At 41.7% G+C, this 17,237-nt stretch overlaps 1 protein-coding gene across 13 annotated transcripts in view; it reads left to right on the top strand.

Moving 5' to 3' along the window:
- The window catches only part of LOC128703787 (transcription elongation factor B polypeptide 3), a 173,183-nt gene extending 156,270 nt beyond the window's left edge, over positions 1–16,913 (top strand). For 7 of the 13 annotated variants that reach the window (XM_070086949.1, XM_070086950.1, XM_070086951.1 and 4 more), the window contains one exon: positions 14,423–16,908. The gene's annotated coding sequence lies outside the window, so the exon portion shown is untranslated. Of the gene's footprint in view, positions 1–3,110; positions 5,627–14,422 lie in introns of those variants that run through there. The other 6 variants (XM_070086942.1, XM_070086944.1, XM_070086946.1 and 3 more) reach the window with 6 other exon arrangements.
- Positions 16,914–17,237: the final 324 nt, after the last annotated feature.

Raw genomic sequence — 17,237 nt, 5'->3', positions numbered from 1 at the left:
TCTATGTTCACTTTCAACTTTCTACCTTTACACACATTCTCAAACTCATCCACTAACCTTTGCAATTTTTCTTTAGAATCTCCCATAAGCACAGTATCATCAGCAAAAAGTAACTGTGTCAATTCCCATTTTGAATTTGATTCCCCATAATTTAACCCCACCCCTCTCCCGAACACCCTAGCAATTACTTCTTTTACAACCCCATCTATAAATATATTAAACAACCATAGTGACATTACACATCCCTGTCTAAGACCTACTTTTACCGGGAAGTATTTTCCCTCTCTTCTACACACCCTAACCTGAGCCTCACTATCCTCATAAAAACTCTTCACAGTATTTAGTAACTTACTACCTATTCCATATACTTGCAACATCTGCCACATTGCTCCCCTATCCACTGTATCACATGCCTTTTCTAAATCCATAAATGCAATGTAAACTTCCCTACCTTTATCTAAATACTGTTCACATATATGCTTCAATATAAACACTTGATCTACACATCCCCTACCCACTCTGAAGCCTCCCTGCTCATCCGCAATCCTACATTCTGTCTTACCTCTAATTCTTTCAATTATAACCCTACCGTATACTTTTCCTGGTATACTCAGTAAACTTATTCCTCTATAATTTTTACAATCTCTTTTGTCCCCTTTCCCTTTATATAAAGGGACTATACATGCTCTCCGCCAATCCCTAGGTACCTTCCCCTCTTTCATACATTTATTAAACAAAAGTACCAACCACTCCAACACTATATGCCCCCCTGCTTTTAACATTTCTGTCATGATCCCATCAGTTCCAGCTGCTTTACCCCCTTTCATTCTACGTAATGCCTCACGTACTTCCACCACACTTACATTCTGCTCTTCTTCACTCCTAAAAGATGGTATACCTCCCTGGCCAGTGCATGAAATTACCGCCTCCCTTTCTTCCTCAACATTTAAAAGTTCCTCAAAATATTCTCGCCATCTACCTAATACCTCCCTTTCCCCATCTACTAATTCCCCTACTCTGTTTTTAACTGACAAATCCATACTTTCCCTAGGCTTTCTTAACTTGTTTAACTCCAAAATTTTTTCTTATTTTCATTAAAATTTCTTGACAGTGCCTCTCCCACTCTATCATCTGCTCTCCTTTTGCACTCTCTCACCACTCTCTTCACCTTTCTTTTACTCTCCATATACTCTGCTCTTCTTATAACACTTCTGCTTTGTAAAAACCTCTCATAAGCTACATTTTTCTATTTTATCACACCCTTTACTTCATCATTCCACCAGTCACACCTCTTTCCTCCTGCTCCCACCCTCCTATAACCACAAACTTCTGCCCCACATTCTAATACTGCATTTTTAAAACTATTCCAACCCTCTTAAACCCCCCCCACTACTCATCTTTGCACTAGCCCACCTTTCTGCCAATAGTCACTTATATCTCACCCGAACTTCCTCCTCCCTTAGTTTATACACTTTCACCTCCCTCTTACTTGTTGTTGCCACCTTCCTCTTTTCCCATCTACCTCTTACTCTAACTGTAGCTACAACTAAATAATGATCCGATATATCAGTTGCCCCTCTATAAACATGTACATCCTGGAGCCTACCCATCAACCTTTTATCCACCAATGCATAATCTAACAAACTACTTTCATTACGTGCTACATCATACCTTGTATATTTATTTATCCTCTTTTTCATAAAATATGTATTACTTATTACCAAATTTCTTTCTACACATAGCTCAATTAAAGGCTCCCCATTTACATTTACCCCTAGCACCCCAAATTTACCTACTACTCCCTCCATAACATTTTTACCCACTTTAGCATTGAAATCCCCAACCACCATTACTCTCACACTTGATTCAAAACTCCCCACTCATTCACTCAACATTTCCCAGAATCTCTCTCTCTCCTCTACACTTCTCTCTTCTCCAGGTGCATACACACTTACTATAACCCACTTTTCACATCCAATCTTTATTTTACTCCACATAATCCTTGAATTTATGCATTTGTAGTCCCTCTTTTCATGCCATAGTGGTGTAAATATTATGCAGAAAATTCGGAGCGTGGAAATTAGGAGGTGTGGAGTTAATAAAAGTATTAGTCAGAGGGTTGAAGAAGGGGTGTTGGGGTGGTTTGGTCATTTAGAGAGAATGGATAAAAGTTGAATGACTTGGAGAGTGTTTAAACCTGTAGGGTAAGGAAGGCGGGGTAGGGGTTGTCCTCGAAAAGGTTGGAGGGAGGGGGTAAAGGAGGTTTTGTGGGCGAGGGGCTTGGACTTCCAGCAAGCGTGAGTAAGCATGTTAGATAGGAGTGAATGGAGACGAATGGTTTTTGGGACCTGATGAGCTGTTGGAGTGTGATCAGGGTAATATTTAGTGAAGGCATTCAGGGAAACTGGTTATTTTTATGTAGCCAGACTTGAGTACAGGAAATGGGAAGTACAATGCCTGCACTTAAAAGGAGGGGTTTGGGATATTTGTGGTTTGGAGGGATATGTTATATATCTTTATATATGCTTCTAAACTGTTGTATCTGGGCACCTCTGCAAAAACAGTGATTATGTATGAGTGAGGTAAAAGTGTTGAATGATGATGAAATTATTTTCTTTTTGGGGATTTTCTTTCTTTTTGGGTCACCCTGCCTCGGTGGGAGACAGTTGACTGTTGAAAAAAAAAGAAATGTATGTATATATGGACCACCAAGGCATGAGAGATGTCACAGAGGAGAAAGCTAGGCCTCTCCAACAAAGACAATGACCCTGACCCACAGGCAGGCTGCCTGAGAGGCCATTAGTTGGAGGGGAAAACTCCTGTAGTCCAGCTCGCAATTCTCCAAAAATTTTCCTCAGATGTTGCACTGTCCTAGACAAATTTTGCAAAGTTCTGATTGAAAATATGCTGCAATTTTGCAATAGCATACCGAAAATGCATTGGAGGATCACATCATAATTAACGGTCCCCTGTACTTTGAGCTTGTTAAGTGTGAAGTATAGCAAGGAAAGGAATGCATATTAGCTGTTGCTTGTAGGGTGAATTGAATGGATGGTTCTGTTTTTTTACATGCCTACAGTTGCAGCTTTCTAAAAGACATTTTACTAAAGCTTCAGTTCCCTGTAAAAGCCATCCAGAACTGCAAGGACCAAGGATACAAGAACCTCACCTCGTCAAATCTGGAGAACATAGACATACAGCTCATCCTTTCTACAGGCCACTCTGCAGGTATATCTGATGCACCATTTCAAAAAGCAATAAAAGTGTTCCCACCATTGCATCCAACACCATCAGACTTGATCATACTACAGCACTGCAAGTGTCTCCATCATACCATGGGGTGGTTGTGACCAGAAGTATGTGGTTGGGGAGACCTCTTGCAGCCTACACATCAGGTTGCAAGAAAACCAGTATACAGTAGGGCCCCATTTATACTGCAGGTTAGGTACCAGGCTACCTCCGTAAAGTGGAAATCCCCGTAAAGTGGAGCACCATTTTTTCCACTTACAAATGGATATAAATACTAGATAATAAGTTTACACTAACATATATTAAGTTATCAATAGAACTAGGCATTAAAAACAATAAAAAAGTAAAATACACATATAGTACACTCATTACTTACCTCAAAATATTTGTGGTCTTAATCTAGGGTAAGATGAGTAGTATTTATTGTAAGAAATAGTGTTGTATGTAAAGTAGCCAGCCAGGTACCAAACCAGGCCACCCCTCCCACACATAATATTCTGTAACATTTAAGCATTCCAGAGCTATAAAATGTATATACAGTTCTCTCATTACTTGCCTAAAAATATTTGTAGTCTTAATGTAAGGTCAGAGGTGAGTAAACAAGATAAAAACGAATAAATGAGAGAGAGAGAGAGAGAATGAGTACATGAGAGAGGACAGGCGCGGAGTTATGTAAACAAACCAGGCATACGCGAGTTTTGTAAACAAACCAGGCGAACACCTGGTTTGTGTACAAGTTACATTGTGTACAAGTTGTCTCTGTTGATGCTGTAGAATAAATAAAGAGGAACACTCCCATTCTCATTTAACACCATTTTTAGAAGAAATGACGCTCTGAGTGAAGGCATACGAAAGGAATAATTTTCTACAGTTGCCCCCAGTAACACATTTTCTCTGATGTTGGACTAGAGAAAATGTTGCCGTCACTCATACAAGTCGTCTGGCTACCACATCTCACATTTATGTTAATTTATTCTACTGTGGGGTGTATTTATCTTTATATGTTACATATCATGTTTATTATATAATTTTGAAAAAATATCATAAATGGATTAATGAAAATGTGTATATTAATGTAATGTACATTTAATGAGACTCGGTGATTATTATTGAGTATTATCATTACTAATATGGCATCTTGAGACAAAAGACACTGATTCTAATGTGTACCTGCATGCCAACACAGTGTGTAAGTTTATTTAGGTACAGGTATACATAAGTATAATTATCAGAGTATATATATAAAATATGAAATAAATTTTAAAAACACTTGAAATTTTGGAGTTTCCAGATGTAATGGGGAGACGTGGTGCTTGCGGAGTTCAGGGAGAATGTAAAACCGGATGGGGCACGGTGACTGTATAAGAAAGTCAGGTGAGGGGAGCCGTATAGCGAGTATTGGTCATAATTTGAAATGTCCATATTAGCATAACGCCATAAAGCGAAACACCATAAAGTGGGGCCCTGCTGTACCTGCAAGATTCAAAACACAAATAACACTTGCATTATTTGTTGGAACTAGACTGCAAACCAGATGTCTTGTTAAGATGCCCAACTGGTCACTATGCAGATGCATGTACTTGGAAGATGTTCTATTCTGTACACAAAGTACACTCCAGCAGTGTTCAGTTTTCAGTTTATCCAAACCATTTGTTCAGCTCGCATAAACAGGTCATCAAAAAGATGGTTTGTCTCCCTGAAATCCCCTTTTCTTACACTATACCCATGCTATGACCTCGCTCCCCCAACTGCTTTTATAAATATACTTTTTGTCCGTCCTTGAGTATTAATTGAAGAAGCCTGTTTCACAAGCAAAATGTCTCAATAAAGTTCCTTTCTGCAAATTGCCTATCTTTTCCATTTTTCTTCACGAATTAATCTGTCGTACCCTGGTATATTTGTTGTCATATAGGGGTTTGATGGAATGTGTCAGTGTGTACTGTGTGCAGTTGGGTTTTTTATATGATCGTTAGTGTTATGATTTTTTTATTTTTAAATGACACGATTCTTTTTCATTTGATATTACCATCATGATGTGACACATCTTTACATAATAAAGTATTGTCTAAGGTGATATTCTCTTAGGCCTTTGCAATTTTCTTTTTATGAGGGTGTCATTGCATTCTTGATGTACAGTGCTCGAGAGACATTAAATGTGACAGGTCACAGACAAAAACCTTTGTTTATGCTAAACTGCTTGGTTCTGTCTTTAAATGACAATTAGCATTGAGACCTTGTTGCAGAACCATAAATTTCCATTGAAATTACTGCACCATATTTGAGATCTATGTGATCTTGGTTCTCTTTGCAAGTGAACAAACCATTTTTCTCGACCATAATTTTTCAGGAAAAAAAAATAAAATTTATGAATCTTCAAGATTTTTTGTTCTTTAGTGTCCCCTTACTTTATTGTGATTGATGCTGATCATCAACAGACTGAGATAACACAGACGACTTACCATAAAGCTTAAACAGCACAGTGTACTTGTTTTTTTTATTTTTTTTACATTATCAGCCTTTTTTCAAGGAATTAGAGCTACCCTTCCCTTGGATTGAGTCATATTACCCCTCCCATTCAGTAAGCGCTCCTCTTCAAGGGGGGCTCCTTGGCGTGGTGAAGAGGCTCTTGGTCTGAGGAATTAGACCTGTCAGTCTCCTTCCTCAGACTGAACCTAATTACCCCCCAATCCCCCCTTCCCTATCCCATCCTCCCCTTTTTCCTTTCCTCCTCCTCCTCCCTGCCCCTTCCTTTTTTGGCCTTTGGGATTTTTTCCCACAGGCGCGCTAGTTCTTAGGGGAAAGGGTGCCGGGGTCCATCCCATTCCGTTAAGGTTCTTGACGGTGACGTAGTTTGCCGTGGAATCTGGATCGCCTAGGGATGTCCCAATCCCTCTCCGGTATCCCGGAGGGTGGCTTTGGGTGTCTTTCGGGCGACGAGTGTATCTCTGGAAGCCACCTTTCGGATTCCGGGGGTGGTGGCCGAAGGAGGTATGCTTTGTGGCGGATATCCGGCCGCCCTCTCTTTTATCCACCAAGGTAGCTCGGCAGATGTGAGGTTGTTATCCCGGATTGCTGGTTTACTGGCATGATGGGTAGGGTATGGCACGGGTTCCATGCTGCATCTGCACTACTTGCGGTGCTGAGGTCCTCTTGGGCACGGAGGGAGATTTCTGGCCCTTTCATTCCTCCTAGGAACTATCCCTCCCCGGTCCCCCCTTTTTTTTTATTCTTTTTTTATTTTTATTTTCTTTTCTTTCTTTTTTTTTCTTAAAAACAAAAAGAAAGAAGTAACCTAACCATGGAGTACCCAATCCATGACCCCGCTATCCCCGGGCCCCTTATTGTTACCGCACCCTGTTTTGACCTCGCCTCATCTTTTGGCCACTCTTCGGACATTCCTAAGGCCCCTGTGCCTTTTGCTGGTGCTGTTTTCTCACCCGCTTCAGGTGCCAGGGTTTCGACTGACTCCTTCGATTTGTCTGACCTCCGCTCTCCTTTGACTATGTTTCTGGCTTCTCCCTCTACGGTGCGGCAATTTTCGAATCGCCAGCCCGTCCCACGTCGGACCGACTCTGGTCCCACTTCTAAACGCCAACGACAATCTCCTGATGATGTTACTTCGTTACCTTCCCATTCTACTCAGAAAAGACCGACACGTCATGCACTCCCTCTCCACACTCACTTTCGGACCACACAATGGACTAAATTCTTTACATTAAGACCGACTTCTTCTACTGCCTATTTTTCCGACCATAGTATTGGCAAAGCACTCCTACGCCACGGTGGTAGAGATATTTCATTTCATGCTCTTAAGAGTGGTAAGCGCATAATCACAGTCCAGAATTCTACCCAAGCTCATGATCTCTCTCTTCTTTCACATATCAACACTATTCCTATCACTATCGAGAAACATCATTCCCTCAATTCTTGTAGTGGTACTGTTATTCTGCCCCATACCATAGTCCAACAGAATTTCCAGACATGTGGCACTGACATTCTCGAACAGCTGGAACTGCAAGATCTCCCAATTCTCAAGGTAGACACTTATGTTTTTCCTGCCCGCGGGCGAAGACGATACCTTTGCAATGTGGCTCGTTTAACTTTTGACAGCCGTGAACTCCCATCCTCTGTTAATGTAGCAGGACATAGGTTACAAGTTCGGAAGGTGATCCCTACACCGCAACAGTGTAGGAATTGCTGGCGGTTTGGCCACCCAGCAAAATATTGCAGATCTATAGCCGAATGCCCAGTCTGTGGTGCCGATGGCCATTCTAATACGTCTTGCAGTCAACCTCTCTCTTGCCTTAATTGTCATGAGGTTCACCCTTCGTACTCTCGCCGTTGCCAGGTCTACTTAAATGAGCGGGAAATTCATTGTCAAAGAGGCAGAAGGTCTCCCTTATGCTATGGCGGTTTCTCATCTCCACCTCCAAGGGAGACTGCCCCGTGTTTCTTATTCTCGTGTTTCAAAGCTTCCCCCCACTTCTTGGGTCACATCTTCTGCAGCCTCCTCTGTGGTTGCCAGTCCCATAGTCACTCCTGTATCTAATTCTTTTGCTGTCCTGGGCTCAGACGTCCCTACTTAAACTTCTCAGTCTGTCCTCACTTCTTCATGTTCTCCCTCACAAACCCCGGTATCGACAAGACCTCGTACGACACCTCCTCCCAATCGTCCCTCTACTTCTCAGAGGTCCAAAAAATCTTCTTTAACCCCTCCTTCCCTTCATCCACCTCCACATTTTACCTTCCTGGTCTCTGTACCTGGGTCTTTCCCTTTCACTGGCTCTGTTACAAGTGTGGAGGTTCTTCCTCCTCCTCATACTGTGTCTTCCTCCCCTCTCCCCTCCCAGGTTTCTGCCTCTTCTGTCCCCTCCCACACTTCTCCAGTTCCCTCCACCCTTTCGCCCCCCCCCCTACCTTGGTACAGTCCATTACAGCTCCGATCTTTACTCAAACTCCTCCTCCTCCTTCCATCTCCAATATTGTCTCCCATACGACATCTCTGAACTCTGAAACACTTGAAGCAATCTCTAAATATATTGCAGAGACCAAACCATCGATGGACACTGATCCACCCTCTGTTCCTTCTCTTTCCTCTTCTCCATCTGCGCAACTCCTTTCTTCACAACGCACTGTTCCTTCGCTGCTTGAACGTTTTCCTTTGCCACCGCATGTGAACTTTTCTAACCCCTCTAGTCCGTAGGTACCCTTACCTGCGGATTTCAGGTATCTTTATCATTGCCAATCATGTCCTATTTACAGTGGAATATTCGCGTCCTCAGGGGTAATCGGGGTGAGCTTCAGATGTTGCTCTCCCAGTTTTCCCCTGTTGGTGTTTGCTTACAGGAACCAAAATTACACTCTGCCATTATCTATCCCATCTCAGGCTATAATTTATTGTATTCAGATCCTTTTCCTGATGGGACCTTTAATGAGAGTGCCCTTCTACGCACTGATATTCCGTACCATCAGCTATTTATTGTACTTCGCTGCGTTACACAGCAGCCCGTATCCACTTGCATAGGTGGTATATACTCTGTTCTTTGTATCTCTCTCCTTCTCGGGCATTATCTATCCCGGATATTGCCTTTCTTGTTTCGTCATTACCGCCTCCACTTCCGTTACTTGGCGATTTTAATGCCCATCATATCCTCTGGGGGGCTCTCACTGTGATTCCCGTGGCATTCAGTTAGAGGCTTTTCTTGCTACCTACCCCCTCCATGTTTTAAATACAGGTACTCACACCCATTTTGATCCTCGGACTCATACTCTCTCTTGCATTGATCTCTCAGTCTGCTCTTCCTCCGCCGCATTAGACTTCACCTGGTCTGTTCTCCCGGATTTACATGACAGCAATCATTTCCCAATCATTCTTACTTCCTCTTCATATTCACAACCTCTTCGTAACCCACGCTGGCAATTTGATCAGGCAAATTGGAACCTTTACTCAAATCTAACTTTTTAGTGAGGTTCCTTCTTCGTCCTCCATTGATGAGCTTTTACACCTATTCTTGTCCTCCGTTTTAACCGCAGCTTCTCATTTTATACCCCAAACTTCGGGCAGGCATTCTCAGAAATGCGTGCCTTGGTGGTCTTCTGCTTGTGCTTGTGCAGTGCGTTTGAAATGCGCTGCGTGGGGCAGGTACCGGTACAATAGAACCATGGAGAGACTTCTTGATTTTAAGCAGAAGTGTGCGATCACTCGCCGTGTCATCCGTGATGCTAAATTCACTTGCTGGCGAGATTATGTCTCCACCATCACCTCTGCTTCCTCTATGAGTGCAGTCTAGAAAAAAGTACGAAAACTGAGTGGTAAATATTCTCCTGACCCGGCTCCTGTTCTGCGGGTTGCCGGTGTTGATATAGCAAACCCACTAGAGGTTGCCAATGAAATTGGCAATCATCTGGTCCGTATTTTTCAGGGACTCCATCTACGCCCCTCGTTTCTTTCCTCAAAGTCTGCCAGAGAGTTAGCACGCTTGAACTTTTCTTCTCTCAAAGAAGAACAGTATAATGTGCCTTTTACACTTCAGGAACTGGCGGCAACACTCAGCTTGCCGATCATCGGCAGCTGGGCCCGACGACATTCGTATTCGTATGCTACAACATTTACATTAGTCAGCCCTTGCAGTCCTATTACGCCTTTTCAATCTTATTTGCTCACAAGGAGTTCTTCCACAGCTGTGGAAATCTGCCATTGTACTCCCTTTCCGCAAACTGGGTACTACGGGACACGAAGCCTCCCACTATCGTCCCATTGCTTTTACCAGTGCAGTTTGCAAAGTGATGGAACGCCTGGTAAATAGACGTTTAGTGTGGTATTTAGAGACACACAACAGTCTCTCCACTCGTCAATATGGCTTTCGTAAGGGACGTTCTGCCATAGACCCCTTACTACGCTTGGATACGTATGTTCGTAATGCCTTTGCGAATAACCACTCAGTTATTGCCATTTTTTATGACCTTGAGAAGGCATATGACACAACTTGGATGTATAATATTTTAGCCCAAGCCCACTCCTTAGGCCTTCGAGGCAATCTACCATCCTTCCTTAAGAACTTTTTAACTGACAGGCATTTCCATGTTCGGGTTAATAATGTGCTCTCCCCGGACTTTATCCAAGCTGAAGGTGTCCCCCAGGGATGTGTTCTGAGCACAACACTTTTTCTCCTTGCTATTAATGATTTGGCCTCTAGTCTTCCATCAAATATTTGGTCATCACTCTATGTTGATGACTTCGCTATTGCCTGTGCAGGCGCTGACTGTCACCTCATTACAGTTTCTCTCCAGCATGCAGTCGACCGTGTTTCCAATTGGGCCACCACACATGGGTTTAAATTTTCCAGCACTAAAACCCACCAAATTACTTTTACTAGACGCTCTGTCATCTCCGATCATCCTTTGTACCTCTATGGCTCCCGTATCCCTGAACGTGATAGTCAAGTTTCTGGGCCTCCTCTTTGACTCTTTGAAATAAGTCACTCTGTCTGACTTTTTTGGGTTATCCTAGGTTCTCTACACATATGCTGCTATGTATGATAATTCTATGTAACTGTATTTGTGTATACCTGAATAAACTTACTTATTTACTTATCCTGGAAACCTCACATTACCTCTCTGAAGGCAACTTGTCACAGCCGGCTGAACCTTCTTAAAACCCTTGCTCATCTTTCATGGGGAGCTGATAGTCGAACCCTCCTTCGCCTACATTCCACCCTCATTTTATCGAAACTTGATTATGGTGACCAGATCTATTCAGCGGCATCTCCTGCTACTCTCTCTAGCCTTAACCCCATTCATCACCAAGGATTACGTTTATGCCTTGGTGCTTTTTGCTCTTCCCCTGTCGAGAGCCTCTATGCAGAAGCGAACGTTCCATCCTTATCCGATCACCGTGGTGTCCATTGCCTTCGCTACTATGTACGCTCTCATGATCTCCGCAATCCTTCCATTTATAGAATGGTCACTGATATTAGTAGACATTCTTTATTTGTTCGCCGCCCCTGTTTACTCCGTCCCTTCTCTCTTCGCCTTCATTCGCTCTTGTCTTCTCTTCAATTATCACCTTTCTATGTTCATGTAGCATCTCACTTTTCCCTACCCCTCTGGGAAGTTCCAGCTGTTCGAGTCTGTTCTTTCTCTCTCCCTTGCTCGAAAGCCCAACCGTCTACGGTCGCTTCCCACTCTCTTTTTCTTGACCACTTCCACTCTCATTCTCATGCCATTGCTGTGTACACAGATGGCTCTAAGTCTTCTGACGGCGTAGGATTCGCAGAAGTGTTTCCGGACAGAGTCGTACGCGGGCATTTACTATCTTCGGCTAGTATTTTTACTGCTGAATTGTATGCCATCCTTGCAGCACTTACTGTATTGCATCTATGCCTGTGTCATCATTTGTGGTTGTCTCAGACTCCCTTAGTGCTTTACAGGCTATACAGAAATTTGATACACCTCACCCCTTAGTCCTCCGTATCCAACTTTGGCTACGCCGCATCTTTACCAAGCATAAAGATATTGTTTTTTGTTGGGTCCCTGGTCATGTTGACGTACAGGGCAATGAACAGGCAGACACTGCTGCGCGGTCAGCATTACATGACTTACCAGTTTCGAATAGAGGTATTCTATTTACGGACTATTTTGCTGCAATATCTTCCCACCTTCACACCCGTTGGCAACAACGTTGGTCTACTATGCTCTGCAACAAACTTCACTCTATTAAACCGAGTATAGATTACTGGCTGTCTTCTTATCACCAGTGTCGAGGTTGGGAGACTACTCTCTCCCGTTTTCGCAGTGGCCATACTCGTCTTACTCATGGATATCTCGTGGAGAGGTGCCCTGCTCCTCTCTGTGAGAAATGCCAAGCTCCATTATCAGTCAGCCACATTCTGTTAGACTGCCCACTTTATCAATGAGCATGCAGAATTTACCTCCGTCGTCGTCTTCGCTCCGCTGCTCTCTCTTTACCTTCCCTTCTCGCTGATGGACCCACCTTTCATCCGGACTCTCTCATTGACTTTTTGACAACAACTGACTTACTTCACAAATTCTGATACCTTCAGCCCTTTCTACTTCAATCTCTTGCTACCCTCTACCCCCGTACTATCCCCTGCCCCGCTGTTTTCTGTAACCTACTGATCATCCCTCCTCCCTTCTGCCATCCAATACCCTCGCTTCCTTCCCTACCCTGCAGCGCTGTATAGCCCTTGTGGCTTAGCGCTTCTTTTTGACTATAATAATAATAATAATTAGCAAACCATTAGCTAGTCTTTCCAACATCTCACTACAAACTGGCATAGTGCCAGATAAGGGGAAAATAACAAATGTGATACCCATCTACAAAGAAGGAGACAGGTTCAAATTATTGACCAATTAGCCCAACCTACGTTGTGGGTAAAATTTGTAGAATTGATAATTGCCAAGGTTATTTGAAGTTACCTTGAAAGACAAATTGTTCAATGAATCTCAGCACAGTTTTACAAAAGGGCATTCCTGTCTTAGGTATCTGAGGAGGTAGATCATGGTAATGAATATGGTATTGTGGGTGTTGACTCCAATAAGGCTTTTGATAGAGTTCTCCATCAGAGACTGTTGAGGAAAGTAGTAGTAGTAGTAATTATTATTTCTACAAGTACATGTACAAGGTATACAGGCCTAGCTGACATCAGTGACATATAGAAAGCCACTTGTTATGCAGAGCATTTCGGACCCCATCCTTTCCAACCCTCTTTTCCCCATCCCTCCCATCTCCTTCCTTGCCTGCTTTTGGTCTTTGGGGTCCTCCCCTCCAAAATTCTAGCTTCTAGGTTGGGGAAAGTGTCATTGTCCATCCCATTCCACTGAGGCCTCCTGGTGGTGGTGGTGTTTACTGAGGAATTTGGATCATCTCCATTAGGAATATGCTGATCCACCCTTTGGAGTCCCAAAGGGTGGATCAGCACATTCCTAATGGAGGTATACTCATCACCCTTTGGGCGATGGGTATACCTCAGGAGGCTGCCTGTCAGTTCGGGGGGGGGGGGGCTGAAAGGGGTATACCTTGCTGCAGATTGTCCGATGAGGTGACCTGTTGGATGTAAGGTTGCTATCCTGGACTGCTGAGTTACTGGCATGAAGTATAAGGGGAGTATGTAGTAACCATGTCTCCCCTTGTTCTTTTTTCTCCTTAGGTCATCAGGTTTCAATATTCAGGCTGTTTTCTTAAACACCTCATTTACTTACATGCACACATTCATGTAATCACTCACACTCATGCACACCTAAGTACTTTTATATGTTCTGATTGTGTTCTTTGTAGCATAATTTTGAGTCTTGGTGGTATGTCATGTGGATATAATGTCATATGGATATATCTAATAAGTAGATGTATCAAATTTTTGTCACATGGATAAAATACTGTATCATTTGGACATAATGTATGAATTGAATATGCGATTTTAATGTTACTTGAATATATCACAGAAATATATCATGTGGATATGTCATGTGAATACATTATTGTGTCAGCATAGTGCTAGAATCTATAGAATATATAGTACATAGCAATATCATGTGGATATGCATCAGTGTAATTTCACCTTGATATAGTATCACATGATGAGCTGTTGTAGTGTGAGCAGGGTAATATTTAGTGAAGGGATTCAGGGAAACCGGTGATTTTTATGTAGCTGGACTTGAGTACTGGAAATGGGAAGTACAATGCCTGCACTTTAAAGGAGGGGTTTGGGATATTGGCAATTTGGAGGGATATGTTATATATCTTGATATATGCTTCTAAACTGTTGTATCTGGGTGCCTCTGCAATGACAGTGATTATGTATGAGTGAAGTGAAAGTGTTGAATGATGGTGAAAGTATTTTTTGGGGGGGGGATTTTCTTTCTTTTTGGGTCACCCTGCCTTGGTGGGAGATGGCCGACTTGTTGAAAAAAAAAAAATAGTGTCACACTGAATATTATTTAGTATCACATGGAAAATTCCTGATACCTTCTGATGTGGAACTGAGGCACATTTTGAGTATAGTGTCTGGAAAGGGACTTGCAGAAGCAAAATGCTGTCAGTGATGCAATATTAACAACATATCTCATACAGTTTACTATAGGAGTTCTTTATGATTTTTGATGGTGTATCACAACATCTAAGTTAAGATATTTTCCCTCTCCCGCTGTTTTGTAGGGTAGCCAACCCAGCAAGAAGAGTTAGCTTAGTCCAGGTCTTCAATACTTCAGATTGGCTGACTCTCTGCTTACTGTAGGTATTAGCATCTGACCAACCCTGTTTGGCTGCAAGAGTGAACTCGCAACTCTTGGGTTGGAAGCCTAGAGTCACACATGACAGAGCTGTGACATCCTCATCATGGAGATGTTAATGCACTTGGTGACACTACTGAAGAGCTACACTGTACAGCAAAATGAAACTGAGCAAGTGTCAAGTGACTCGCCAGAGACAACCTTAGTAATGCAGTGTAAGGACATTATTGCATTATATTGGTGCATATTAACATGTTCGTTTCATTACGATGCTAAATATCGTCATTGTGAATGCTAATGATACAGTGTTATCACCAAATCTTGCGGATATCTTTGAGTTGTGGTTGTGCATACTTTGAATGATGACAGTAGCATGTATTAAGGGTGGATTTTATTTTTTACTGCTGTTAAATCAGGAACACTGTATGTGATGGTGAAATTGCAATAAATGCCAGTAAAAAAAAAATGGCAATACATTTGTACCACAAAATTAAGGCAGATTAACAAAAACACTGTTTATCAGTGATTACCCAATACCTTATTCCCTTCAGGAACTTTCCTTTAAGTAGGTAACCAAGATAATATAAATTAATAATTTAAAATATTTTGGCATAAATTTTTACCATTACTTAATATGCTCTCATATAATAGGATTCAGAGGAAAAAATATTTATTATCGAAGATATGATCAAATTGATAAGAAAAAGAAATCAATATATTGTATATTATAGATTAGTTGTTAATAACTTGGTTCTTAATACATTTATTTTGACTATTGAATTGCTACATTTTGTGGGAATACATTGTGAAATGAAAATGAAGCAAAGTATTTGCTTTTGTGTGAAGTAGAGTTGTTGTCATTTATGGAAATGTTGTCAGTATGATTGCAGCAGCTTTACATTTTAATCATTATGAAATTTTTTACTTTAATCGTAATCTATCTGTAAATTCATCAACTAAAACAGAGACTATATTCATGTATGTACTGTTCTGTGCATTCTGTTTATCATTTTATCATTGAGTTATTTACTGGTAAGGGATGTTAGTACAAAAATATTGCATCATGCAAAATCATGTCATTGCTTGTTGACCCTATGAGTTTGGCACCTTCCCATTATTTAAGTAATAATCATAATTGCCTGTTGACTTCACTTACGTTCCTACTGTTGCACATTTTAAGAACTTTAAATAGTGTCTGATTCCATACAGCATGTCACTAAACATGTATGTATGTCAGTATGTTGGCTGTCACTTATATAAACCAGTGTTAGTAAACCTTCAATATTTATAATGTTCCTGAGATTTCATGGTTTTTCCCTGCACTGGCTGTCAACTTTTTTTTTTTTAATTTATTGATCATTTGTACAGCTAGTGGTGACAGGCAACATGTAAACATCCTATTTTGTTATGTGCATCCTACTGAAGTTCTTGTTCTATTAATGGTTGTAATACTGTTTATAAGAATAAAGTCACAATATTGTGGCTGGAACATTTTATAACTAACCCACAATTCAGAGAGGGAATTTTTGATGACATTCAATCCAACCTGGACTACATGCAAGTCACTTGGTATGTCCAAGGTTTCCTCTTCAAATAGTGTGTCAGTTTTGAAGTTCTTGAAAGCTCAGAGATCATGTACAGACTGAATATAACTTAACACATCTCATACTCTGGATGGAGCAGTCTGAAAATTACAGAGTTAACACTATTAGACAGTTTGACTCTGCCATTTTATAAGTTGCCAGAACAGCAACCAAGTAGTGAATCCATATGGCATTGATTACAGATGTATGCTCTGACATGTGTAATATAAAGTACAGTAATATTAGGTTCAAGGATGTACTCAGTGAATGGCAGCTTATAGCTTCAGGTCAGTGGAGGAGCCAGAAGAATATACTGGGGTTTGGAATATTTGCTGTTTGGAGTGACATCTGAACTGTCATATCTTTGTGCTTCTGCAAAGACAGTGATTACGTGTGAATGATGGGGAAAGTGTTGAATGATAGAAAAAGCATTTCTTTCTCTTTTAGGTCACCCTGCCTCGGTGGGTGATGGTCTGTGTGTTGGAAAAGAAATTTTTGTTCCATGTAATGTTCATTCATGTCTTTTTTCTTGATGTACAATATAGCAGATTTATATTTTTTTAATACTGCAGTTATTGTTATTTTGTCTGACATGGATTTGTCTGAAATGACTTAATGTATAGTAATACAATATTAATAAATATTATATTTTCACTAGTGACGAATAGATATGCAGCAGTACCTGGAGTTTACCTGGAGAGAGTTCCGGGGGTCAATGCCCCCGTGGCCCGGTCTGTGACCAGGCCTCCTGGTGGATCAGAGCCTGATCAACCAGGCTGTTGCTGCTGGCTGCATGCAAACCAACATACGAGCCACAGCCCGGCTGATCAGGAACTGACTTTAGGTGGTTGTCCAGTGCCAGCTTGAAGACTGCCAGGGGTCTGTTGGTAATCCCCCTTATGTGTGCTGGGAGGCAGTTGAACAGTCTCGGGCCCTTGACACTTATTATATGGTCTCTTAACGTGCTAGTGACACCCCTGCTTTTCATTGGGGGGATGGTGCATCGTCTGCCAAATCTTTTGCTTTCGTAGTGAGTGATTTTCGTGTGCAAGTTCGGTACTAGTCCCTCTAGGATTTTCCAGGTGTATATAATCATGTATCTCTCCCTCCTGCGTTCCAGGGAATACAGGTTTAGGAACCTCAAGCGCTCCCAGTAAT

The sequence above is a fragment of the Cherax quadricarinatus genome, chromosome 20, assembly GCF_038502225.1.
Source record: "Cherax quadricarinatus isolate ZL_2023a chromosome 20, ASM3850222v1, whole genome shotgun sequence".
Lineage (NCBI taxonomy): Eukaryota > Metazoa > Arthropoda > Malacostraca > Decapoda > Parastacidae > Cherax > Cherax quadricarinatus.
Note: the sequence above shows the minus strand (reverse complement) of the source record. Positions and strands in the feature narration are given on the sequence as shown.